Source organism: Homarus americanus, unplaced genomic scaffold (assembly GCF_018991925.1).
Source record: "Homarus americanus isolate GMGI-L3 unplaced genomic scaffold, GMGI_Hamer_2.0 scaffold38850, whole genome shotgun sequence".
Taxonomy (NCBI): domain Eukaryota; kingdom Metazoa; phylum Arthropoda; class Malacostraca; order Decapoda; family Nephropidae; genus Homarus; species Homarus americanus.
This window is the reverse complement of record NW_024720818.1, coordinates 80,759-108,036: the sequence shown is the minus strand read 5'-3', so window position 1 is coordinate 108,036 and position 27,278 is coordinate 80,759. Positions and strand designations below refer to the sequence as shown.

The following is a 27,278-nucleotide window of genomic DNA, read 5'->3' as shown; positions in this document are numbered from 1 at the left end:
TAAATTCTCCTTTAAAAAAAAAAAAGTTTGTTCATAATAAAGACAAATGATTAGACTTCCAGTATATGGCTTAATGTTCTCCCCTGGCGGATCCGTTCGTGTCGCTTCGTGCCGGAAATGCATCACTCGATCCCTTAATATGCAGGCAATTGCGGGTTACAGTGCAGGAGAATGCATCGTGCCATTAGAACATTACCCCAGCGATGATTGTGATAACTCCGCGTCACGCAACCCACACCACCCTAGAGCTCCCTACCCCTCCCCCCCTCCTAGCTGTCGAAAAGAGGAGGCTGTTGTTTTTTACAGCGTGAGTGTGTAGGAGTGTGGGAGACCAAGTAGGGGGTGTGGGAGGTTAGTGTAGGGTTGTGGGAGGTTGTAGTGTGTGGGAGGTTAGTGTAGGGTTGTGGGAGGCTGTGGGGTGGATGTGGGAGGTTGGTGGGGGTGGGAGGTTTGTAGGAGGTTGGTGTAGGGGTGGGGTGTTGGGTAGGGGGTGGGAGGTTGGTGTAGGGGTGGAGGTTAGTGTAGGTTGTGGGAGGCTGGTGGGGTGGGATGTGGGAGGTTGGTGTAGGGGTGTGGGAGGTTTTGTAGGAGGTTGGGGTAGGGGTGTGGGAGGTTGGTGTAGGGATGTGGGAGGTTGGTGTGGGGTGTGGGGAGGTTGGGGGAGGTTGGTGGGAGGTTGTGGGAGGTTGGTGTAGGGGTGGGAGGTTGATGGTGGGGGGTGTGGGAGGTTGGTGTAGGGGAGGTTAATAGGTGTGGGAGGTTGGTGGGGTGTAGGGAGGTTATGTAGGAGGTTGGTGTAAGGGGTGGGAGGTTAATGTAGGTGTGGGAGGTTGGTAGGTGGATGGGAGGTTGACGATAAATAATATTATATATTAACTTTCTCTTAACGTTAAAGAAGTATTATGTTAACTTTCTCTTGACGTTAAAGAAGTATATTAACTTTCTTTTGACGTTAAAGAAGTATTATATGAACTTTCTCTTGACGTTAAAGAAGTATTATATGAACTTTCTCTTGACGTTAAAGAAGTATAGTAACTTTCTCTTGACGTTAAAGAAGTATTATATGAACTTTCTCTTGACGTTAAAGAAGAATTATATTAACTTTCTCTTAACGTTAAAGAAGTATTATATTAACTTTCTCTTGACGTTAAAGAAGTATATTAACTTTCTCTTGACGTTAAAGAAGTATTATATGAACTTTCTCTTAACGTTAAAGAAGTATTATATTAACTTTCTCTTGATGGTAAAGAAATAGTACACACATATTCTCAAATCTTCTAATAACAAAGAAACATTATACCATCAGTCTGAGAACGGCAAAAAAAAAAACCATTACACTCACAATCACTTTAGAGGAAAACCAACATATATTTACGATCTCTTGAAGGACAGCAAATATCACGTTCGCAATTACTTGACGATAAACAAACAAACACAACCACGGTCTCTCAACAACACAACTCCAAGTATTATGTTGACGGTCTTATATTAGAACGCCCAAACAATTAGTTCGCGGATCGGATTTTTTTTTTTTTACGCAACGATCAAAAACAATTGTCAAGGGCAGGAAGCACTACATAGCCTTAATGATCAACAACCAGAGTCTGGCCTATAAATAACCACTTAATTAACGGTGGTTTACAATGGTGAGCGTTTTCTTAATTGTGAAGAGAAAAAAGTGGTTGAAAGATGCTGAAGAGTAAAGAGGATAAAGGAGAAAAGGAGAGAGAGAGAGAGAGAGAGAGAGAGAGAGAGAGAGAGAGAGAGAGAGAGAGAGAGAGAGAACGAGGAAGAGAAAGAATGAAAGCGAGGGAAAGATAGAGGGAGAAAAAACTAATAATAGTCACAGAAACATTTAAAAAAAAATCCTTTGCTAAATTCAACATAAAAAAATCTTTATATTAAAAAAAAAATAACTTTCCATTTTCTTCTTCCTATTTATATTCTTCACACACACAAAAAAAAAACAACTAAGATAAGCGAGAGAGAAAATTACTTAAGATAACAATTCAAAATAACACGGGTGGGACACACACACACACACAGGTCAACAATCTATCATGACCCAGGACAATTTTCCTCGCCTGAAAAGAGAGAGAGAAAGATGGAGGGTGACTTTGTGGATTGTCATTGTTAGTGTCATCATTTTGTGTGTGTGTGTTTGTGTGTGTGTGTGTGTGTGTGTGTGTGTGTGTGTGTGTGTGTGTATACTTTTTCCTTTATTGCCACATTTTTATTTAGTTTATTGCACTTCCTGATTCCTTGTCTTCACCCTCATTACATTATCTATACTACTTAATTTATATATATTTTAATTATTATTGTTTTTCACATAACCTCCAGTCTTCTTGTCCCTTAAACCTCATCTTTATTGTTAATCTTTTATCTCCATCTTCATCATTGTCGTGTGGCTTTGCGTTTTTTTTATCACTTTTTTGGTTTTCGTTCTACTGTACTTATTGGTCTTAATATGTAAATATAGGAACGAGTAAATGTGAAGAAATTATGGTTCACAATGAGAGAGAGAGAGAGAGAGAGAGAGAGAGAGAGAGAGAGAGAGAGAGAGAGAGAGAGAGAGAGAGAGAGAGAGAGAGAGAGAGAGAGAGAGAGCAATATGGCTGGGCTACTTGACTCGAAATGCAAGAAAAAGAAACAGTTTGTACGGGTCAGAAATATTGTGCTTGGGAACACAATGGTGACCAGGAAACAGAGGAGAATAAATAAAGAAACAATTACTAGAATTATTATCGGAGAGAGAACGCACTAGAGGTTGTCAAGGTCATATTAATAAATAGAGAGAATAGAAATGAGAGATAAAGAATAGATACAAAAAATAAAAGACATTAACATTTAGAACAATCCTGAAACACAAGAAAAAATCTTAACTTTTGACCTTTGACTCTTTAATAGTGTGACCTTGACCTTTTATGATATGGAGGTGGGAGTTACTGTATGTCTGACATTTTGTCTTGTTGAATATTAAACTTTCTGAAAAATATTGTTGGAAAAAAAAGTACAATCATTCAAATGTAATAGAGTATTTTTTTTTTTTTTGGGGGGAAGATAGACATTGTTGATGGAATATGAGAGGTGACAAGAACAAACCAGGTAGATATTCAAGGTCTTGTTGTAGGAGTGTACCAAGAGGAGAGCACACGTGTTACCGCAGTCAGAGTGTGACTCATTGACAGCGAATGTTGGGAATGCTTGTGTTTGAACACCCTGTGTTATATGGGGGAAAATTATTTCAGTGAGCGGCAAAGTTATTGAAGTTATTGAAGTTATTGAAGTTATTATTATTATTATTATTATTATTATTATTATTATTATTATTATTATGGGCACAGCGACACAGCAACTAACTAAAGCTTTTTCTTCCACAGCAAGTTTAACATCCGGCCAAACGAATTAGGTAAGTGAGAACTACGCCCCAAGGGATAGAGTATATCTCCCTTGATACTGACCCGCTAAACCCGACCCACACCAGATTTGGGAAATTAGAGCAAAGGTCAAGGATGATGAACCTGCAGTGTGTGTGTGTGTGTGTGTGTGTAATAATAATAATAATAATAATAATAATAATAATAATAATAATAATAATAATAATAATAATAATAATAATAATAATAATAATAATAATAATTAACGGTTTATTGAAAGAGCTTGGCAGCCAGAAGGCTGAAAATATACAGTTACATATTGTGTGTGTGTGTTTGGACATCTAGAAGGAAACTAAAACCTTTGATCACACACCACCCACCACTTCCTTTACAATCTACTTCACGTTTTGTTTTTCCTACTCTTTCCTTACTCTTTGCGAACACCATTTGTGAAATATATTAACCTGATATATTTCACCTAACTATTATAATTGGAATCTCTCTGTCTCTCATATCGATTCCCATGAACAATAGCCCAATTCACTATATATAATTGTGATGTTCCCTGGCCCCCGTGTCTATAATTAGCTTAAGTGATATTATTATCGTCTATTATAGCTTTTTATTAGCTCGGGCCTGACTATAACATTATCATAGCTTTTTATTGTTTTTAGAGCTGTTGCGTGACTCTTAAATTCTTGTGGTAAATGTTTATTCTCTCTTAGCTTTAGAGCCCCGGGTGGCTGAGTGCTTTTAGCTTTTTCTTATATTCGTAGCTGAGGTTTGACTTCTGACTGTAGCTTTATAAAATCACATTTGTTAGATCACTTAAGATTCTCCCCCAGTTTATTTCACCTGAATCTTAAACAACTTTACGCTCACCTAACTTAACATAACCCAATTTAACCTGACCTGACCTGACCAAACCTAACCGAACCCCCCCCCCCCAATAATGTGATGGTGAGCAAGAATCTTCAGATGAACGCACTCGTTTTAGCTTGAACCTGACTGCAGTACCGTTATAGCTTTTTCTGATTGGTTTTATAGCTGAGGTTGACTATAACTCTTTACGAGGTCGTTTAATCCAACAAGTTTACTGAGGTTTATACAGTATGTTTAGCTTCAATGATGTTGGTGCTGCACGCTAAAGAAAATAATTATAAGTCTTTATATCGACCTACCATTAGCTTGACTGATTTTGCGTTATTTTCATTTTAGCTTTTCATAGCTGGAAGATTCACGGAAACGGTGACGTAACATTAGCTTAAGTGATGTTGCTACCCTCCACTATAGTCTTTTATGGGCTCTAACATTATAGCTTTCCCGCAAAACAGTTATAGTTGCAGGGGGGGAGGGAGTGATTTACATACCGTTGGGAGTCACCAGGGGAGCTGTTCAATATACAACTGAACGAGACACTAATGCGACTGTCGACCCATTACGACTCCTGGGCTTGGTGCTCTCTCTCTCTCTCTCTCTCTCTCTCTCTCTCTCTCTCCGAATCAATCCTTCCCCAGTACAGTACACTACTAGTACACTATTGGATGAAGCCTTCTTCAGTACAGTACACTACCAGTACATTACTAGATGAAGCCCTCCCCAGTACAGTACACTACTGGATGAAGCCCTCACCAGTACAGTACACTACTGGATGAAGCCCTCACCAGTACAGTACACCACCAGCCTCTCGTCTCCAGCCTCCAGCTTCAACAACCTCTCCCAACTTTACCCATCTGGTTCTTCTCTTGGTTGTTTCCCGTCTAGTGGGATCCAGCTGAGTATCTGTTTAGTCCACTGCTGATCCATCCCTGCCACTTCAGGCCCTCGACCCTTGAAAGAATATCTAGTAGTTTTTCACTTGCGTCTCAACCACTCGTGTCCCTCCCTCCGTTCCTCCCTCTCTTATCTCCCTCCCTCCACTCCTCCCTCTTTTTACCCCTCCCTCTCTTTTTCTCCAGCCCTCTCTTTCTCTTTTGCCTTCCACTTATCTCATCCGTATGTCAACACTTACACCACGCACCAGTCGGATGTTTTCCTTATCAGTAGGAGGAGACTGTTGGCTTTGAATATATGATTCGGTCCCCCAAAGGTCCTCCAGGTTATTTTGAGTCCTCTTTTGATTTCGCAGATCTGATTTTCCACACACACACACACACACACACACACACGAGTATACACCCGTCGGGAAGAGGATGAAGCTCTGGTACTAGTCAGTGAAGCAATATTGACTCTGGCCTCTACGTGGGTGGCTTATCCTAACCTCTACTCTCCCTGACCTCTACTCGCCCTGACCTCTATCGCCACAAAATTTCTACCCTCATCTTTACCCTCGCTGTCATCTAACCTCCATCCTCACCTAACCTCCATCCTCACCTAACATCCACCCAATCTCACTCCAACCTAACCTCCACTATCACCTAACCTCAACAATCACCTAACCTCCACTGGCTCCTAACACACTCTTACCACCTAACTTCTACTATCGCCATTAACCCCACCCTTATTTAACCACCATCACCCCTTTACCTCCACCCCCGCCACACCTCCACCTTCACCAGGTGTGGGTGGAAACCATTAGTAATATGTGTCAATGTTTCACAAGTGTCACAAACCTTACCTGCTCATGCCGGTAAATTTTCATTGACACTTTTTAATTCATTCAATCTTTTGGTTTTGTTTTCTAAATCAATCCACCAAATTGTCAACTTAATAAATGCCTGAAATTGTTATACTCTATTTTGACTTTTAATTTTCAGTGGATGATTTTTCGATGTAAGTTAACGAACGGGGTTGTGGCATGTGGCAAGTTATGACGTCACGCAAAGGCGTCATCATTACGTCAGTAGTCACGTGGTGGAGGTACTGATCGACATATGCCGCGGCGCTCACCAAATATTGCTTCTCGTTTTAAAGTATGAGAAAACTTTTTTATGTACACACACAATAGATCACAGTACACTTTGCTACGTCCATAACCAGATAGATTTATCAAACATAGATAAATATAAACAGAGATATACAGACTAAGAGGGAGAGAGAGAGGAGGATAAATGTAAACACGTAGAGTAAAAGACATAGACAAACAGGCTTCCTCTCCCGATAATATTTACTTGGTTGAGGGTCTGGAACCTGCCAGGGGGAATAAGGTGCTTCAGGAAGGGAGCACGGAGCTAATTATGTTGGGGGAAAACTCAAAGAAAGATCAATCAATTTGGATATCGGCAGTCGGGGCTGTGGGATCATAAGCAGTAGTACTTGGAATGTTTTCAGCTGCTGGTGGGCCCCAATGGTGGCTTAGAGGGCCCTGGCCTTGATTGGTGGTTCTGAGGTCCCCGACTACTGGTTCTGAGGGCCCCGACTACTGGTTCTGAGGTCCCCGACTACTGGTTCTGAGGTCCCCGACTACTGGTTCTGAGGGCTCCTGACTATTGGTTCTGAGGGCCCCCGACTACTGGTTCTGAGGGCCCCCGACTACTGGTTCTGAGGGCCCCCGACTACTGGTTCTGAGGGCTCCTGACTATTGGTTCTAAGCCCCACCCACAACACTTGCTCAGATATTGGCGTATAACTATCGGTTCCATAGTCGACACACACTAGTTTTCATGTGACGCTGACCACTGCTCCTATTGGGTCCTTAATCATTTTTAGGGTCGCAGGCCATTCATTCCAAGGACCCTGACCAGTGCTTCAGATGGATCTATAACCAGTTTCTATGGTCCCATTCCAAGACCATTCGTCCTTAGGTCCTCCACTACAGTTTCTGGTGGGCTCATTGCCACTGTCACTAACATTTGAGACTATTCGTTTCAAGGACCTCGCCCCTGGGTCTGAAACTTTTGCTGAAGACCAACATTGTAGTTCCCCCCCCCCCCAAAAAAAAATCTACGTACTATATACAATCAAGTTGTCCTCTACACGCCGTTTTCTCCCTACAATCTGTGCTATAGGCCCAGAGCCCATTCTTCTTCTCTTTGTAAATGGCCAAAACAAATCGTTACTCGAGAACAACAACTTCGTAACTTTACACTATCAGAACTCTGAAGATCTCGCTCATTAGCGAGAGTTTCGTTTACTTTAGCTCATAACCTTCCTCTACTCCGAGAACCTAAAATTTACTTAAAATCAAAGCAAGGAGAAAAAAGTAGCGAGTTCTTTTACTCTTATAGTTCACCGTCTACTCTAATATTTATGGGGCCTCCAGAGTTCTGTTTCAGCTACTAAAATAGGGCAGGTTAGTAGTAAACTTCCTGATCGTAGTTAAAAAAAAAATACACACGGGAGTAGACATTTATGATCCCGTCACGCTTATAGGTTAACTGCCTTTGTGGGTGGGTGTCTGTTTGTTTTCTGCTCTGCTTGTTACCACCCGAGTGTCCATAATTATGAGCTGATCTTCCTGAAACTATCACAGCTGATTAGGCATATTGACAGGTGAAAGTCTCCACTGTACTCTATAGCCACCAACGAGACTGGTTTGACCTTTACGAAACTTTAAAAAAGCCGTATAATGACTACCTTGCCTCATCGATCACCTTACTCGAGCGACTATGATGCTCCAAGGACAACTTTACTCCATGGCCACCTGAGAACAATAGCCACCCAACCCTAGTGGCCACCTCACTCCAACAACCACTTTTTGCCCCTATTACCAACCTTACTCCAGTAACCTTAGTGGTAATATTATTCCAGTGGCCACCATACTCTAGCGACCACCTAACTCTAGCGTCTTACCCTACTCCAGTGTTCACCCTACTCCAGTGATCACCTTACTCCTGTGGCTAACATTCCAGTGGCCACCACACTCCAGTGACACACATTGACCACCTTTCCATTACTCCATTTCCTCTTTCCTTCTTAGATTCTTTAACCTCCCAGATAATACTCGGGATCACGTGTCTTCTACAACCTAGGTTTGCCAGGCGCCCCCCCCCCCTCCCCTAAAAAAACGTAAAATTCTCCTACATTCAAAAACTGTTTATTAAATCTGCAGGTCTAGGGTCGTGTCAACTCTCTTGGGCCAATAGACACGAACTGACAGGATTCTTAATTTCAGCTGTCAGTCTTCACGCCTCAGGACCTTCTGAACTTTGATGTCTTGAAGATTTCATACCTCAGAGGTGAATGACAAGTGCCAAAGGAACTTGACTTGTGAGAAACGTTTTCAGTTAATGGATATGAGACTTGTTGGGGGTGCCACTTGGGGTATGAAGAAATAAGTTTTATGGTGTGAGACAATGAGATATGTGGCTGAAGACCTGAATAATGATAAGTCTTAAAAGTATGAGAGGCTAGGAATGAGTTAAGGACGTCATGGGAGTTGAGGAACCGTGATTTTATCCTCATTCATGGCATTAATAAAAGTGTTGATACAATAGTTGAAATTATCTACTTTTATTGTCAGTCGACTTCATTTTTTATTAGAACAGTGTTGAGGATAAGTGATAATTATACTGACATCACTGTATAAAAACATATTAATGAATGAACATGTATCTTTGTTGACAACGATTTGTATCAAGTGGCAATTTCTAATCTTGGTTTGTTTCTCTGTTTCTGATTACTGTAGACAATGCCTCAGTGTTAAGACGGCGTTCTGTTAGGGAAGTAACTGTCTCCTTCTTTATACCAGGGTAAAAGTGACTAATTATTTCCTTAAAATCAGGCTGTAATAACTAATAATTTTCCCCTTTCTTTTATCAGTCTGGAAGCAATTATCTCTAAAACTAAGTTAGCCTAAAAGTAGCTGCCCCTTCAAGTGAATCGTTCGGAATATGAGCAATAATTCTTCCTCTGAACGAATCTGCAGTGCATCGCTACATTAAAAAAAAAAATACAAACATCAGTAAACTGTCATCTATAGTTATCTGGTATACAAAGTTTCATACGCAATCGTCACTTAATGCTTCAAAAATCTCAAAAGAAACTAAAAGGCGAAAAGGAAAATAATTCGGGGTCCTTTGTCCTTGGCCATTAACATCTGTATCTTATTCAACATAAAAAATACTCTTTTTCTTAACAAGCCTCATATTAATCATGCAAGGTAGACAGACACACGTATAATGGTTCAGCGGTACACCTACAGTCTAGTGCTACCAACAGCAGCCACGAGTCATCACTACCAACTTTAACTATGTTGTGTACATATGAATGACCACCTTCATATATACTCTTCATAGATCTATATTCATCCTTAAGATAACACATTTTACCATTTACTACCAGAAAAAGCTACATTTAAGAAAATATACTTCCTGTAGTAGCATTTAGCCTCGAATCATTCTACTATAGGGGTGAGTAAATACAGCACTCGCCTCCTCTCCTAAGAGTTAGTTCGTGCCAGGCCACACTACCTCTGTGTGTATCAAAACTTTGTATCCTATGTATCGTCACTGTCCACAATGGATCGTCAGGGCAATGAAACACACTTTAAATTTTTCATAAAACAAAGATATATTAAATGTGTTTTCTAAAGTAACAGTTACGCCGAACATTCTTTTGTAAGTTTATACAGCCAGAATAATGTAAATATATTACTTAATACAACTAACTTTCAGTGTGTAGAACCAAAGTTAAATATAGTCAAATTCATTATACTTGGAGTAGCAATAATCATTCTAACCTTATTATACCAGGTAAAGCTCAATATAATTAGATATAATTCACTTAGTTATATTTACGTATAGCACAATATATTATCTCTTAGCATCACAGAACTAAATATCATAAAATGTAATTCAAATAACTATACCCAACCTCTACGCACTCTTTTAGCTTATATTACCAGAGTAAAATATAATACAACTCATCCCGTATCGCTTTATTTGGGCTAAACACAAGAAACATTCATATAGATACCTATAGCCCCCAACACGATCGCTTCAGTTTATACTAACGAAGCTAAAAATAACTTGAATATACCCTGATTATTTTAGTTAAGAAGAGTCTCTGAGTTATATAAGCTCGAGCCCAGCCAGGAGAACGAGGAGGCACCACTTTAAACTTTTTTGTGTTGTCTTCAAGTGCAAAGTTTGGCTATTTACTGTTTAATTATGATCTCAGGCGAGGGAAGAAGAGGCCACCGGACGTACCTGAGGGGAGAGGAAGGGAGGGGAAGGAGAAAGGGAAAGGGAAAGACAATAGAGTAATGGAGGAGGATGAGTGGGCAGGATGAGGTTGAAGGACAGTGGGGAGTAGGAACGAGGAGATATAATAGGGGTGAGATAAGAATGAGGATGAGCGGAGGGAAGGTGATGGGTGTGAAAGACGTGGAGGGTGATATGACAAGTGACAGGTAAGGAAGAGAGTGTGTGTGTGTGTGTGTGTGTGTGTGTGTGTGTGTGTGTGTGTGTGTGTGTGTGTGTTACCAGCTGTCCCCACTCTTTCCTGTAGAATATATGGGAAAAGGAGGAAATCCCCCAAGCTCTTAAAGACGCCTCCATCGTCAATATTTATAAGAACAAGGGAGACCAGTCAGGCTGTGGCAACTACCGCAGGATCTCACTGCTATCAGCAGCTGGTAAGATCATCGCCAGAATCCTCCTAAACAGACTTCTTCCTTCCAGAATCTCAATGTGGCTTTAGACCATCACGTGGCACCAATGACATGATCCTTGTTGCCCGCCAGATGCAGGAAAAGTGCAGAGAACAGCATCATGACCTGTACGTGGCTTTCATCGACCTAACCAAGGCCTACTCGATCAACAAGGAAGCCCTCTGGCGTACCCTCAGACGTTTTGACTGCCCATCAAAATTCACCGGCATTGTGAGGAAACTCTAAGATGGCAAGAACGGCAGTGTCCTCCACAATGGCATCCAGTGTGAGTTTCTTCCCCATCCAAACGGGGATAAAACAAGGATGTGTACTGGAACCAACTCTCGTTTCCATTTTCTTGGCTGCCTTCCTTACTCGTGTCAGTGCCAATTTACCCAACGGGGTGGACATAGAGTACATAAAACGACTCCAGGCAGAAACAAGGTGTCGGCAGCTTCCAACACTGAACTTTAGTATGCAGACGACCTCACCCTTGTCGCTCACACTGAACGCGACCTACAGGAGATCCTGAACACTTACGCAGATACGTATGCACACTTCGGCTTGAGGCTTATGTACGTAAGACTCAGATTCTCTTTCAGCCTGCCCCGAGTTCAGCCACACCTCAACCATCCTTCCAGCTTAACGGTACTACCCGCTCTCATGTTACCCACTTTCAGTATCTCGGCACCCACCTATTCACCAAGGCGGACATCGATGAAGAGATTCAACATCAGATCAGATGTGCATCTCAAGCCTTTGACAGCCTCTGTATCCGTGTCTTCAGCTGCAGGGAACTGAAATTATCTACAAAGTTGCACGTATATCGAACAGTGGTCCTCCCCACCCTGCTATATGGCAGTATGACATGGGTCATATACAGGAGGCACCTCAAGGCACTCGAAAACTTTCACCAACGTAGTCTTCGTTCCATCCTCCGAGTTCGCTGGGAAGACAAGAGAACAAATGACAGTATTTTCGCTGACACCAACTGACCATGTTACTTGCATGGCAGACAGTAGACTGCCAAAGCAGCTACCTTACAGTCACCTAACGAATGGTAAACGTAACGCTGGCAGGCAACTGAAAAGGTATTACGATAGTCTTAAGACAAACCTGAAAAAGTGCCAAATCGACCCCCTCACCTAGGAGACGATTACTCCACACAGTAACGATTGGAAGAGCACCACACGAGATGGTGTCAATACTTTCGAGTTAGCCCGACTGCTTACCGACAGACAAGCGCCAGCGCCGGGACGACGCCGCTGTCGCCCCTCCCACACTAGATATAGCCCTCCACACGTACAACATCTGTGAACGACTCTGCCGGTTCCGTATCGGCCTCTCTGGTTACCTCAGAGCTCACCAACGAAGGTAACATCCTTAATAATTCATTTCATTTTATCATAGACGGAAAATCGTCAAACTCGATTTTTTATTAAAAAAAAATGTAGTAGTAGTAGTATGTGTGTGTGTTAATGCCTCAGTATCTACAGCTGTTGGTCATGTAGCATGAATCTACGAATATACTGTACAGTTACTCTCTCATAATAAATAAAAGGGAGAGTATCTGACCCTTTACAGCATGCCCGGACACCTGTACTACACCTCTTAACACAGCAGACCAACAGTTAGGCCACGTACAAAGGAAAAGGATTTTGACAACCCTACCGAGTCAATAGGAGTCACAGCGTGTTTTGAGTGTGTGTGTCCGCCAATCTCATCACCTGAGGCGGCATTTCTTGTCAGTTTCCTTCTGCATAAATAATACCTGTATAAAATTACATCGCCAATATATTCAAGCATTACTCAAGAATTTAAGAACACAGTGGAAAAATTGTGTCACATTATCTTGAGCCCGTGTTATTCTTTCGTCACAACACAGTATGTAGTTAAGTATATATATGTTCCTTTATAATATTAACGCCCCCCTGATGTATAATAAATAATAATAATAATAATAATGATAATAATAATAATAATAATAATAATAATAATAATAATAATAATAATTAATATTATTATTAGTATTAGTATTAACGGTTTATTGAAAAGGTCCTGCAGCCCGAAGGCTGAAAATATACATTGAACATAAATGACTTATTACATACATTGGTGGTTAAACAAAAGCCTTCATTAGGGAAAGGTAAAGGAACATACAGTGAACATACAGATTAATGTAGGTGTTGAACAGCAAACACGTAGTGTAGTAACTCCCTCACAGATGGTGTTAGGAGGGACCTCACGTGGTGTAGTGGTTCCCTCACAGATGGTGTTAGGAGGGACCTCACGTGGTGTAGTGGTTCCCTCACAGATGGTGTTATGAGGGGCTTCACGTGGTGTGTGTGTGTGCGAATTAGAAGGCGATATTAACGGAAGCTGAACATCTGACCAAACTGAGCACGAGTGTCTATGAGGATTTCCTTTATAAGGGACGAAAGGAATCTAAGGTGTTGTGACCAGCTATTAAGACCATACACCTGTGTCTTCCCTCAACCACCTGATGCATTCATAATGTTCACGAAAGGCACTCTCTCTCTCTCTCTCTCTCTCTCAAAAACAATAACCATGAAATGATGATCCAAATGAAGATATTAATCTCTACCAATCAGTCATCACACTTAGTCAAACACACTTACGTTAGACATATTTTCTGGTATATGAATATTGGTCGGGGTATAACTCAGTATTTGAATTCATCGACCATCAACATATTATCACACAATTAAATGGGTATTTGACACATGTGACTACAAGTAAACATTATACTAAAGGTCCCTCATGATAAATGATTATGTATAAAGTTATAAAAATATACCTGTCAAAATGGTAAAAACGTAAACATGATTTGACACTATAACTAACTGATGATGTGAGTGACAATCACCTTCCTCACCCAGGTAAAGTGGGTAAAAGTCTGCTCTGAGGTGAGTAATTGGGTTTCTTTGCATATCAGTGCGGCACTATCGTCTTTTCCCCACATATTACTCACCTTTCTTGAGTGTTATCTGAATTTCATAAGAACATAAGAACATAAGAAAATAAGGAGTCTGCAATAGGCCGGTTGGCCTGTGCATGGCAGCTCCTGTCGAGAGTTACTACCACTCTCTATCATCCATGAATCTATCTAGCCTCCTTTTGAAACTTTCCAGAGTTCCCGCACTTACTACAAAGTTGCTAAGCTTGTTCCACTCGTCCACCATCCTATTTGTGAACCAGTTTCTTCTATCTCCCTCCTAAACCTAAACTTATCCAACTTGAATCCGTTGCTCCGAGTCCTAACCTGCTCGGATATTATAAGAACTTTATCTATATCCCCTTTATTGATTCCTTTCACCCACTTAAATACTTCTATCATATCTCCCCGCACTCTTCGTCTTTCTAGGGAATGCAAGTTAAGTTTCTTTAACCTATCCTGATATGGAAGGTCTCTAAGTCCCGGAATCATTTTTGTCATTCTTCGCTGCACCGACTCTAGTGAATATATATCCATTCTATAATAGGGGCACCAGAACTGAACCGCATAATCGAGGTGCGGCCTAACTAGCGCAAGATATAGTTGCAATAAGACCTCTGCACTCTTGTTACTTACACTTCTAGATATAAAACCCAATACTCTGTTTGCCTTATTTCGAACATTAACGCACTGTTTTCTAGGCCGTAGGTCCGGGCTTACAAGTACCCCTAGGTCTCTTTCACAAGTCGACTTCTCTAGGTTGATTGGTGATTTTATGAGGCAATCCATATGCGTAAAATGCTAAATATTTATAATAATATTAACGTTACATTTATATCCATCATTCATATATGGGTTTGTTAATATACATACCTGGGTGACGGCTGCAAGACCACCAGTAACTGTGTGTGTTATAGAGGCCCCAGTTGTGTGTTATAGAGGCCCTCAGGTGTGTGTTATAGATGCGCCCAGGTGTGTGTGTTATAGAGGCCCTCAGTTGTGTGTGGTACAGGCCCTCAGGTGTGTGTGCTATAGAGGCCCCCACGTGTGTGTGTTATAGAGGCCTCCAGGTGTGTGTGTTATAGAGGCCCCCGTTGTGTGTGTCATAGGGGCCCTCAGGTAGTAGCTGTGTTATAGAAGACTCGGTTGTGTGTGTTATAGAAGAGGCCCTCAGTTGTGTGTGTTATAAGAGAGGCCCTCCAGTTTTTGTATGTTATAAAGGCCCCCCACGTGTGTGTGTTATAGGGGCCTCAGGTGTGTGTGTTATAAAGGCCCCCCAGGTGTGTGTGTCACCAAAGGCCCTCAGGGGTGTGTGTGTTATAAAGGCCCTCAGTTGTGTGTGTGTTATAAGGCCCCCACGTGTGTGTGTTATAGAGGCCTCCAGGTGTGTGTGTTATAAAGGCCCCCAGGTGTGTGTGCAAGCCCTCAGTTGTGTGTGTATAAAGGCCCCCCCACGTGTGAAAAGTATTGTGTTATAAAGGCCTCCAGGTGTGTGTGTTATAGAGGCCCCCAGGTGTGTGTGTCATAGAAGGCCCTCAGTTGTGTGTGTTATAGAGGCTGACCCTCAGTTGTGTGTGCTCAGGCCCTCAGTTGTGTGTTATAGAGGCCCCAAGTGTGTGTGTTATAGAGGCCCCCCAGGTGTGTGTGTTCTGGGGCTGGTTGTGTGTTGTAGAAGCCCTCAGGTGTGTGAGTGTGTGTGCTCTAGAGGCCCCTCAGGTGTGTGTGTTCTAAGACCCCCAGTTGTGTGTTATAAAGGGTGTGTGTGTGTGTGTGTGCTCTAGAGCCCCTCAGGTGTGTGTGTTCTAGAGACCCCCAGTTGTGTGTTATAGAAGCCCTCAGGTGTGTGTGTGTGTGTGCTCTAGAGCCCCTCAGGTGTGTGTGTTCTAGAGACCCCCAGTTGTGTGTTATAGAAGCCCTCAGGTGTGAGAGTGGCCACAAACTTCACCCTCACCTGAGTTTATTTCCCATAATTTTTAATTGTTGATGGAATAAGTGTAATTTTTGACCTAGTTACGCGCTTTAATGACCTTAGTTGTTGAAGCGCAGTAACAACATTATAACAACAACAACCTCTTGCCCTGATTATAATATTCAACCGTGTTCTTTTATCTCTGGCAGGGATTATAAAGTGTTTACTGTTTTTCAATGGATATTTTGTCGTGAGGGTGTGTTACAAGGGTTATCAGAGGAAGGATAAGCCGACCAGTGTGATAAGAGCCAGGCAGAAAATTCACAGTTGCTTACTCAGACGCTAACGACGAAGAACATGACGCCGACGATAACGAAAATGACGCCAACGACAAAAAAGTGACGATAATGATAAAGAACATGACGCCGACGACAACGAAAATGACGCCAACGACAAAAAAGTGACGATAATGATAAAGAACATGACGCCGACGACATCGAAAATGGCACCAACTACAAAAAGTGACGCAAATGACAGAAAATGACGTCAACAAGGAAGAGAATGACGAAAATGACGACCCCAAAAGTACTGTACAACTTTGGAACACTGGCTCAAGCTTACAGGTCCTCTCGATGTTATGTTGACCTCACCTGTACACCCTCCCCTAAACACCATCACCTGTACACCATCACCTGTACACCATCACCTGTACACCATCACCTGATCACCCTCACCTGATCACCCTCACCTGTCATGTTTACAGTAAGTTCTTCTAAATGTAGCATACGGAGAAGTCAAGTGTTTGTACAGGAGTTCTGACAATTCAACAAGATGAAGGAAAAGTACTGGACTTAAGATAGGGAGTGAAACAGCAGGCAAAAACAGGAACCAATTCAGAAGCGTTACTCCCTTAATGCCCGGGGAGGGAGGGATGCCATAAATTTTGTCCACCTCGAGGGAAGAGAGGACACGGTAGACCTTGTTCGAGGAGGATACAAGGGAGAGCATAGGTTTAGGAGGCTGGAGTCATCCTAAGTAGAATACGAGGAAATGAGGGAACCGATGAGAGTGACTTTCTCAGTAAAGTTAGATCAGGATATGACAGGAGGAAAGGATGAGTTTGCAGAAGTTCTTGGATAAATTTTTGGCAAAGGAGAAGAAAGATTTGTTATATGAAGAGAATCCGTACACACTGTCTGGGTGTGAGGGGACTTTGCTGACGATGAACAGCTTCTAAATGATTCCGAGTAGAGGTAAAGAGATGTATTTCATGAGCAATACCGACATGCCATGCATCCAAAGCACGAGCGATCTAACTAATTATGATTAATGAAATATCTAGTACCACACAGAATGCAGAACTCCACCCAAGCCATATACAGTGTGCGACTAGGACACTCGACTGCCAATGGAGCAGTACTGATCAGAGAAAAGGTAATTTTAAGATCTACACAAGGGAGACCACCGAACATTGCCAAAGTGTCACAGAAGGCATTACAGGGGAGGCACTGTGGGTCGTACCCAGTTCGAAGAGATAAAGGTTATTTGTAGTGAGAGGAGTTAGTGGTAAAACAAGATCTCGTGTGTTAGAAGAATGTTTGTGACGATCAAGAACTCAAGTTATATGTTTGTTTATTTTTTCAAGATCTTTAAGTAGAAAAAAGAAGGGGCTCGACTCCTCCGGGATTATCCACGGTGGAGTCGCGCTATTCTTTGTGATACACACTGAAACCTCCTGTATAATGATTTTCAGAGCCTGAGTGTGAAGAGAGCAGGAGTTGGAAAGTTACACATTGTTGGAGGAGTTAGGTGGAAAGTGAAGGGAACAGAAAATAACGTTGTTATTAGCTAATGGACTTATTTGCCAGACAACAGAGAATTTATTCGATAAAATGTCCACGAAATAACAATTAATGTATTTATCACACCCATTTAAAGCGGAAACTATGATTAAGGTTTTAGATAGATTCTGATGAAGTTTGAGTTAGGCAGCCCGAGACTGTTGGGTGTCAAAAAGAACGAGGAAGTCAGGAAGAAGAAGCAAGATGGTATTACAAGATACGATATTACAAAGACAGCCCGAAGTTTATGGAAATGAAGAGCCGGGTCAAATGCCAGAGCCAGTCACGGGTGGAGCCATTAGTGCCTGAGGCAGAGTTCACCCACCATCTTTACGCCGGAGGAGCCAATTCACATCCCGGAGGTTCTGAGCATCCTACCCCACCGGTTTACTGTGATCTGATCTGTCATGCAGGCTTTAGATTAGAGCAGAGTAAGAGAATGGGATGGGAAGCTTAAGTCCGGTGCGAACATATTGAGTGTAAAAAGAAAACGATTATTAGGGTGATCAAGTGCCCAGGGTAAGTGCAGACATGACGAAGACCTGTACAAGTGAGCACATCAAGAGCAAAAAACTGATATAACATAGTAGGTCCAACAAACACTACTACTACGGGAGCATTAATAAGTATAGATATATATAAATGCATTGTCATTTTCGTCGTCGCTATAAATCTCTCCGCGATACAGAAAATAGAAAGCAAAAACAAAATTATAGAATATTTGAAATGAGCTTCAGAAACCTTTATGTGTGCTATGATACCCGAGAGAGAGAGAGAGAGGGTTTCTCTCTCTCTCTCTCTCTCTCTCTCTCTCCTCTCTCTCTCTCTCTCTCCCGCCATCACCGTCCTTCCCCTTTTCTCCCGTTCCATAGTTTCCCTCAACCTTTCTTCTCCCTCGGCATCCTTTTCCTCTTCCTCTTTCTCTCTCTCATAACTGTTTTCCTCTCTTCCCTCTCTCTTTAGTCTTCTTCCCCTCTTTCCCCCCTCTAATTTGTCCCACCCCTGCACTCCCCCTTCCTCCACTTTACCCCATTCTCTCTCCCTCTCCCGGCCCGGGTCGACCATAGCCTCGGGGGGCCACAAGGAGCTCTTATACCACCTGAGCCACGACAGCTACCTACCGCTCTACCTCACTTACCTGAACTGACTGTGGGGTGGCACTGTCAAGCCCCAGGCCTGAACTAACAGTATCAGAGAAGATTTTAAAACCAGCTTGTCCTGGGGGCGACGTTGGTAGGTTATTACTGCTTCTGAACTCAAATGGTGGTCATCTTATGGAAAAACAAATAATCCAGTCTCCTATGGAAAGAAATTGTGCCTCACATGACCTGCACTGCACTCTAAATTTGGAGAAAAAATTGATGAAACGTTTTTACTTCATCAAAATTGAGAAAGTGTACCAACTAAATGTACTAGAAAATTTGTTTGCGTAAAGGTGACTCGCATTACTTAAAAGGGATCAATTTTTAACTTACAGTATTTTTATGGATCAACAAATTGAAATGCGAAAATTTTAAATAAATAAAAAATATGAAAATCAATGATAATAACGATACTACTACTACTACTACTACTACTACTACTAATAATAATAATAATATAATCATCTTCACTGTATTTTAAAGGAAAATAAAGAACAAAATTGATCCCTTTAAGAAAACAGAAAACTGGTAATTATATAAGTCACAATTCCCATGATGAAAGAAAACAGAAAACACGCGATGATAAAAAAAACCGGGGTTAAAACCGAGAACAGGGGAGACGCCGAAATATGAAAGAAGAGGTGTTGCCCTTTAAAAGATGAAGGAAAAAAAAAGATGAAAGCCTTGAGGTGCGTCCTGCCACAAACACTTGAGGCTCAGGAGGTTGATGTTCCCTTTGTCAACGTGTAGGTAGATGATCCTTAGGGGGTGACTAGGAGGTTGGCACTATCTTGCCTCTGAAGTACTTTTAGGATGTTGACCTTTCTACACCTGGAGTGGGGAAAACAAGATCCAGCAGCCGTGTGTGTGTGTGTGTGTGTGTGTGTGTGTGTGTGTGTGAATAAAAACAAACTCCCTTAACTCTTACTTAAGGAGCAATAAGACAAAGTTCTCTTAACCACATCCATTACGCCATTAAGTGAGGAAACTTGGTGTATTAGGTTACCTTAATGAACTACTTGGCAACTTTGGGAATCGAATGAGTGTACTTGGTTTAAGTTTCGATCAAAGTTTCCCAATGAAGTTATGTATTGCTGGGGTGACGGCGTTGCTGGGGTGTAGGTGTTGCTGGAGTGTAGGTGTTGCTGGGGTGTAGGTGTTGCTGGAGTGTAGGTGTTGCTGGGGTGTAGGTGTTGCTGGTAGGTGTAGGTGGTGTTGCTGGAGCGTAGGTGTTGCTGGAGTGTAGGTGATGCTGGAGTGTAGGTGTTGCTGGGGCATGATGCAGGGATGAGAGTGGCGCTAGGGCGAGTGTATTGCTAGGGTGAAGGTGTTACCGGGGGTAGTGTGTTGCTGGGTGTAGTGTGTTGCTGGGGTGAGGGTGTCACTGGGGTGAGGGTGTCACTGGGATCAGGGTGTCACTGGGGTGAGGGGTGTCACTGGGGTGAGGGTGTCTTTGGAGTCAGGGTGTCACTGGGATCAGGGTGTCACTGGGGTGAGGTGTGACTGGGGTCAAGGTGTCACTGGGATGAGGGTGTCATTGAGTCAGGGTGTCACTGGGATGAGGGTGTCACTGGGGTCAGGGGTGTCACTGGGGTCAGGGGTGTCACTGGGGTCAGCTTGTCACTGGGGTCATGGTGTCACTGGGGTCAAGGTGTCACTGGGATGAGGGTGTCATTGGGTCAGGGTGTCACTGGGATCAGGCCATAACTGGGGTCAGGGTGTCAGGGGTCTGGGGTTAGGGTGTCACTGTGATCAGGGTGTTACTGAAGTCAGGGTGTCATTGGGGTCAGGGGTGTCACTAGGGTTAGGTGTTACTGGGTCAGGGTGTTACTGAGGTCAGGGTGTTACTGGGATCAGGGTGTTATTGGGATCAGGGTGTTACTGAGGTCAGGGTGTTACTGGGGTCAGGGTGTCACTGTGATCAGGTGTCACTGAGGTCAAGGGTGTTACTGGGGTCAGGGTACAGGGGTATAAGAGTGTCATCAAATTTTCTCAAACGGAAGGTCTCGTGATTCTCCATAGACTATAAACAGATTTAATCTCTCTCTCTCTCTCTCTCTCTCTCTCTCTCTCTCTCTCTCTCTCTCTCTCTCTCTCTCTCTCTCTCTCTCTAGTCGCTTCTTTTCCCCACCACCAAGATCAAAATCCTAAATCTGAAAGGTTCGAGAGTTAAATCCCTACCTTCATCCCTCCCTCCCTCCGACTGGTGTGGCGAGAATGCATTTAACAAGCCCACTTAACCTTCGAAATCGAGTTGGCAACCAAAATGAAGTCAAAACTACACCGAAACTCTACCGTATCATGATATATTGTGTCTTTTATCAGCTAAATTAAAGAAGAGAAATAGATAAATAATACAAATGTACCTTAATAACACAGTGATTTTTAGATACGTTCTCTCTTACGCCTTTAAAGTTACGGGTAATTTTTTTTTTTTTTAGCGTACGAAATCTTTAGAGAATTCGGAGGTTGAGTGTGGGCGGAGTTGGGCCGTGTCACCTAATTCAACCTCGAATCTCCTCTATTTTTGCTGGAAATAATGACCCTTGGTGTAACTCTTGCTGACGTGTGCTAATTTTTACTCCTGGGAAAGAGAGGTCACACAGGATGGCAGGGAAGGGAAGGAAGGGGGGATGGATAGAATAAACGAGGATGGGATGGAGGAATGGGAGGATGGATGGAGGAATAGTGATGGGGGAAGAGTGAGGGGGAGGTAAGAATGATAGAGAGGGAAGGAGGATGACGGAAGGAAGGGATTGGAGGGAGGGAGGGAGGGAAGATGAGAGAGGAGAAGATAAAGAGAGTTAGAATGGAAAGAATGAGGAGATAGAAAGAATGATAAGAAAAAATGGATGAAGGGAGTATAGCGGGAGAAAGAAGCAAGGGAAGACAAAACAGAAGGGATGAAGGTTTAAAGGAAAGAAGGAAGAGACGGAGGCTTGGGTGATGATGGGATGGAAGGGATAGAACAAGACAAGAATAATGGAGGATAAAATGAAAGGAATATGAGAAAGGGTGAAGGGACACAGGGAGGAGAACAAGTAGATAATACAATGATGGAAAGAAGGAAGAAGAAAGAAGATAAATTTGAAGAAATGGGACCAGAAAAAGGACAAAATAATATCAGGATTGGAACAAGAAAGGAGAGGAAAGAGGGAAGAGAAGAATGTTTAATACAACTAATATTTTTTTAAGCCCAAGTTGAGCTAATATATACAAAATATTTGCGTTAAAACAAATATTAAAATGCTCTCGTAATTGGTGCATAGTGTGTGTGTGTGTGTGTGTGTGTGTGTGTGTGTGACGCAAGTGGGAGAGGGACCAGCATCTTTCTGGGAAGTATGAATGAAGTCATTAAGAGTAGTAGTTGTGAGCATGAGGCCATGATATGGGAGGACAGTGTGAGGGCGACTCTCTCTCTCTCTCTCTCTCTCTCTCTCTCTCTCTCTCTCTCTCTCCTCAGTGAGTGTCCAGTTAACTGACCGCTTCAGTGAGTGTATCCAGCTAAGTGACCGCTTCAGTGAGTGTCCAGTAAAGGGACCGCTTCAATGAGTGTCTTGTTAAGTGACCGCTTCAGTGAGAGGGCCAAGGAGAAGCACCATAAATCCCTAGGCCAGTGCGCCACACACACACACACACACACACACACACGTCGCTCGCTCGTCCGCTATTTTTAGAGGAAAGTCACTTTTAAAACCCGGGCGCCCAATTACCAGTGAAGAGCCGCCTCTGTTGTGGACCACCGTCGTCATTCTCAAAGATTTGTACGTCCAAATTTTCCTCGTAACCCAAGATAAGACTGAACACCTATTACGGTCGAGTCTCAGTGCTTTAAGATGCCATTAGACTTACGATATTTTATGTGTCGTCTCGTAAGTGTGTCAGATACGGGTATTTTTTTTTTTTTTTAGCGTGGGAATCTCTGAGGATGTGGGTCGATGATGCAAATAAAGGCTAAGATTAAAAGAGAGAGAGAGAGAGAGAGGTTGTGGGTGTGTGTGTTAGCCGCCACGGGTGTTATTGTGACCACAGGAAAACTGAGCCAGCGGGAGCAATGCTAGTCAGGCCCTTCACTTTCCCCGCGGCACTGCCTTACCCAGGTGTCCAAGGCTAACTCTCTTTACCTTATAGACATTTAAACAAATTCGAACTGACTGTTTTATGTATATTAATGGTTATATAACGAGGCTAATTATGTGTACTGTGATATTCACCGATAACCTACCCACAGGTGTGTAAACAATGATGGATCTCCCGTTATAACCTTACCTCTTGTCCTAAAGATCGCTGGTTTGTATCCCGGACACGCCCAGTCGACCCAGCTGTGAATGGGTACCTGATCTCAGTATGAGTGGTCAAGGACAGTGTTAGCCTTGTTGTCTCAAAACGTACAGAGATTTGCTTTTCAGTGTACTATATCCACACTGCCCCTGTCGAGACCACTTTTAAAGATTTTATTTTTTTTTAATGGTGACATTTCTAAGTTACTCGATCATAGTATTACAATATATATACATAATTAAACTGTTCTTCCGGAGACTAAAACATTATAACAACATTAATCATCTGCTTATTTTGGTAGTTATCTGTTGCCTCTAAATACATTCAGAATCGTATTTGTCACTGGATGGTTATTTTTATACATCTTAAAACATCATCATCTTATTATAAACTTTTGTACTTGTTAAGACAGGCGTTAGTGTATGTACAATAGTGTTAATGGCTATATAGGTAAGTCATGTGTGAGGCAAGCTAATGCAGTACGGAGATGTTAATGAACGAGTCGACTCTTGAAACAGCACAACGAAGCTTCACAGTGATGGTGGTTCTGTGACTAGGTGTTAAGAGCATTCATATCAGGTTTAACTCTTGTGACTAATTTTTTTACGATGATCTCTGCCTCCATTCTACCTCAAGATACACGGGCTCGAACTGAGACTGCTATGGCAGACAGCTAGTGATACAGTACAGGCCTTGGTTGAGGTCATGTAACAGGAACTATCTGGGCAGTAAATCATGAGATAACATCATGCAGCTTTTTGATTCGCCAATCATCCGATGAAGTAATGCGTGTGAAACTGTGTGGTTGGTTAATCATGCGGTGACGTAATGCAGCTGAGGCCTTGTGGTTGGCCAGGCTAATGACAGCGTCAAGGACTGCAGCAATAGCGTCATCGATCTGGTGATGAGACACACCTTCTCTCTGACAACGAAAACACTTTTATCTGCACCTCATCTCGCCCTCCCTTGCAGGTGTCACCACACACCCTCCTCACCACCACTGTCTTGTCTGTGTGTATGTGAGGCATCGTGGTCTCCATTACTGTACTGTGGTAGTTTGTCTTTCACACATTTTTTCTTCTCCTTTTCACCATCACCGACAATGTAACTCGGCAAAAAAATACTATCTTTACAATTCTTTTGTGAAACAAAATGACACCACGAACGAAGGTTTTTGATAAAGGCTCATGAGGCATACTGTTATTCACCAATCATATTGCAACGAACTAATTTTATATTTCGAATGAAATAACTAAATTAGGCCTACCATAATAGGTAGGAAATGTCTCACAATCACGCCTACCAACCCTAGCGAGACAACAGGATTGTTCAGTTCCAAATTCATCGAACCCCTCCTGAAAGATCAGGTTTCAGTTTTCATATCAAGGTTTCAAAATCATATTAGTATACAGTATGTTACTTTTCAGTCTTACCACCCAGACTTGTGCCTCGTCTCAGTTTGTAGATATGTTGATCAGAATTGAGTTGGTAGTGTTTCACTAGATTTAAATACAGAGCTGTACTGTAGGTGTTAGTTGTAGTGCCGTAGGACACTGAGGGTTAGTGATACCTGTTTCTGTGGCAGTAGTTCCTCTACCCAAACTGATGAATAATGGATCATTTGATAGTGAATTACGGGTGACCTTTTTACCGATATAACTTTTCTTAATTTGTATAAACTACTGGAAATTAGAATAAATGTGGAAAAACTTGTTCTGTTTCCTATTAAAACTTTGTTTAATATACTAATAACAAAAGCAATTTATACCTAAATTAGGTGACGTAAGGCAAGGTATGGTTAGGTTAACAATGATGTTATTAATTTACAGTCTGTTTTACATCGTCCCCGTATACAGAGTAGTAAAAAATTTTGAGAAAAAAATATAATTTTCTTTTAAGATAAAGAGGCGTGATGATTATAATTATGTGACTTTCAATTCAAAGTCACTCCAGCACCTGGGTCTACTCTTGACGGTGATAACATATACAATGAATGGAATAAACATTCTACCACCATAATGTAAACACTATCACAATCACTGGCATAATATTCCTTGAGCCACAACACTGAGAGGCTCTACATGTGCTCCCCCAAAATCCAAGTTTTCTAAATAAGTAAAAAAAAAAAGGCAATTAAGTGCAATTGGAATATTGGAATAAGAGATGAAAATTGTATACTGAAATTAACATAAAAGACAGAGGTAGACGGTTCTGTCACTCCTTTAACGGGTCTTACCTCTGTTTTAAATGACACTATTTACATATAACAGATCCTAGGGATGGAACGTAAAGCAGACATTTATAACATAGTATAAGACGGATCTTCTAAACGGTTAACGTTGGTAGGGCAGTTTAGGACAGCTTAGGACAATGAATCACACTCCTTCACAATAATTAATGACAAAATTTATTACCTCTTTACTGTCACTGTTGCGGTATACACAATATTTACGGATGGCTATAATAAATTACGGCCAAGTCCATTACAATATTCAAAGATGAAACAAACGACTTAAAGTATCATCTAGTGTCAAGTGTTTGAGATGGATGACCTGTGCCTTATATGCCAGCCGGTACATGTATAGTACGTACTGTGCTTGAGATGAGCTATACCTCATTTCTAATTAAGAATATTGTACGAGACACAAACAAATACCTCAAATATTGATCATTAGATTAAGAGTTTGATGAGTCCTAGTGAATGAGCTTGAAGACGAAAACCCCTCATAACACGTGAGCCACATGAAATGACGAATACGTTTGACAATAATAAAATCTATAGATACAATGGCGCTGTTTCAATCCCTCAACAATTGTACTTCTATGTGTCGTCTGAGTTGGGTGACAATGTTAAATCTAGGCAATAATAACTGAGGTCCTATAGCAGTAGTTTAACATCACATGACGAAGCTCTCAACACTTGGTCCAATAATGTTAAATAAAACGTCCTATTGTCGGTGATGAGGAAACGCACCATCGGCAAGAGACAAGTGGTCGTCCACACACTCAGACAGTGGTATCTCCTCAAAGTGGCCGGCAGCGAAGATTTGACCAGCTGCGGCGCCGCTATGACGGTCGGTGGTTATGTACTTGGTACTTGTTAGAAAGTCAGTGACCTGTGCTTACATGCTGTTATTACCCTGTTATCTTTGTTAGTGTGTCAGTTGGCTTGCTCTCGTGTATATGATGTAGTTTATGACCTGTAATGTCTAGGCTCTACGCAGTCACGCAGGGTGGCCATACAGCCTACACCAAGGCCTGGTTCCTTTATAATAATGTCCTCCCTAAAACTGTCACACACACAGCACACTGACACTGAAGCTAGTTTATGCATCACCTGCACATTAAACACAACACACATGAACACCGTGAAGGTCAACGACATACACCCCAATTAATTCGTCGATGTGATATTATGAATCATTTCCCTCTTCTCCTTTAATGTACAGTTATTGTTTTCTAGTGTGGGAGGTGTTTGTCAGTTCAGGATTAAACCCACCTGCTCCATTCTTCTCTGTTTAACTTTACTGATACACAATACACAAGGACAAGCTGATGAGATACCATGTGAATTTAAACGTACAAATATTATCAACTAGGAGTAAAGGTTACAGTTGTTTGTTTCGGTTCGTCCAACAAAATAATCGTGTTTACCGTCATCAGTATTGTGATCGTTCTTATCCTGTAGAGCGCAGAAGGTCAACAGCCGAGTACTGACCAATAGGAGGTCGAGATGTATTGTGACTTTCATAAATATTTATTTTTGACTTTAGTAAACAGGAAACTCTAGAAGATTTCGTTTTGTTTATATGATAGACAAAAATAAGGATGCTAGTAAGTGACTTTGTTTTTCTTTCGTCTCATATTCTTAGATAAGTTACTGTGTAAGGGGTGGGGGCGTAACATGGTTTTAGCCTACAAGACACGCTCCTCTGTTTTGAAATGATTCGACCTTTCTTTAATTCTTAACTAATCATTTTTGTGTTTAAATGGCTCGTATTTCCAAATGATATCTCATAAAAAATTTCATAAATTTACTTCGAAAACGGAACACGGTCTCTGGTGGGTTTTGTATTTTTATTTTTTTCTAAAATATTCTAACAGTTTCCAGTGTAATAGCTCAAGAATTCTTCGACAGGTCTTGCTCCAACTTGGCAACTTACGAGACATTCGGTAGAAAAGTGTGTTTTATAATTTGTTACACAGTGGAATAATGTGTTTGGCCTGTAGTGTTTCCT

General features: G+C 41.8%; 1 protein-coding gene across 2 annotated transcripts in view; it reads left to right on the top strand.

Annotated features, from left to right (window-relative positions):
- The window catches only part of LOC121861266 (acetylcholinesterase-like), a 185,737-nt gene that overhangs the window by 83,158 nt on the left and 75,301 nt on the right, over nt 1–27,278 (top strand). For both annotated transcript variants that reach the window (XM_042358911.1, XM_042358909.1), the window contains exon 2: nt 3,384–3,412. The gene's annotated coding sequence lies outside the window, so the exon portion shown is untranslated. The remainder of the gene's footprint in view (nt 1–3,383; nt 3,413–27,278) is intronic.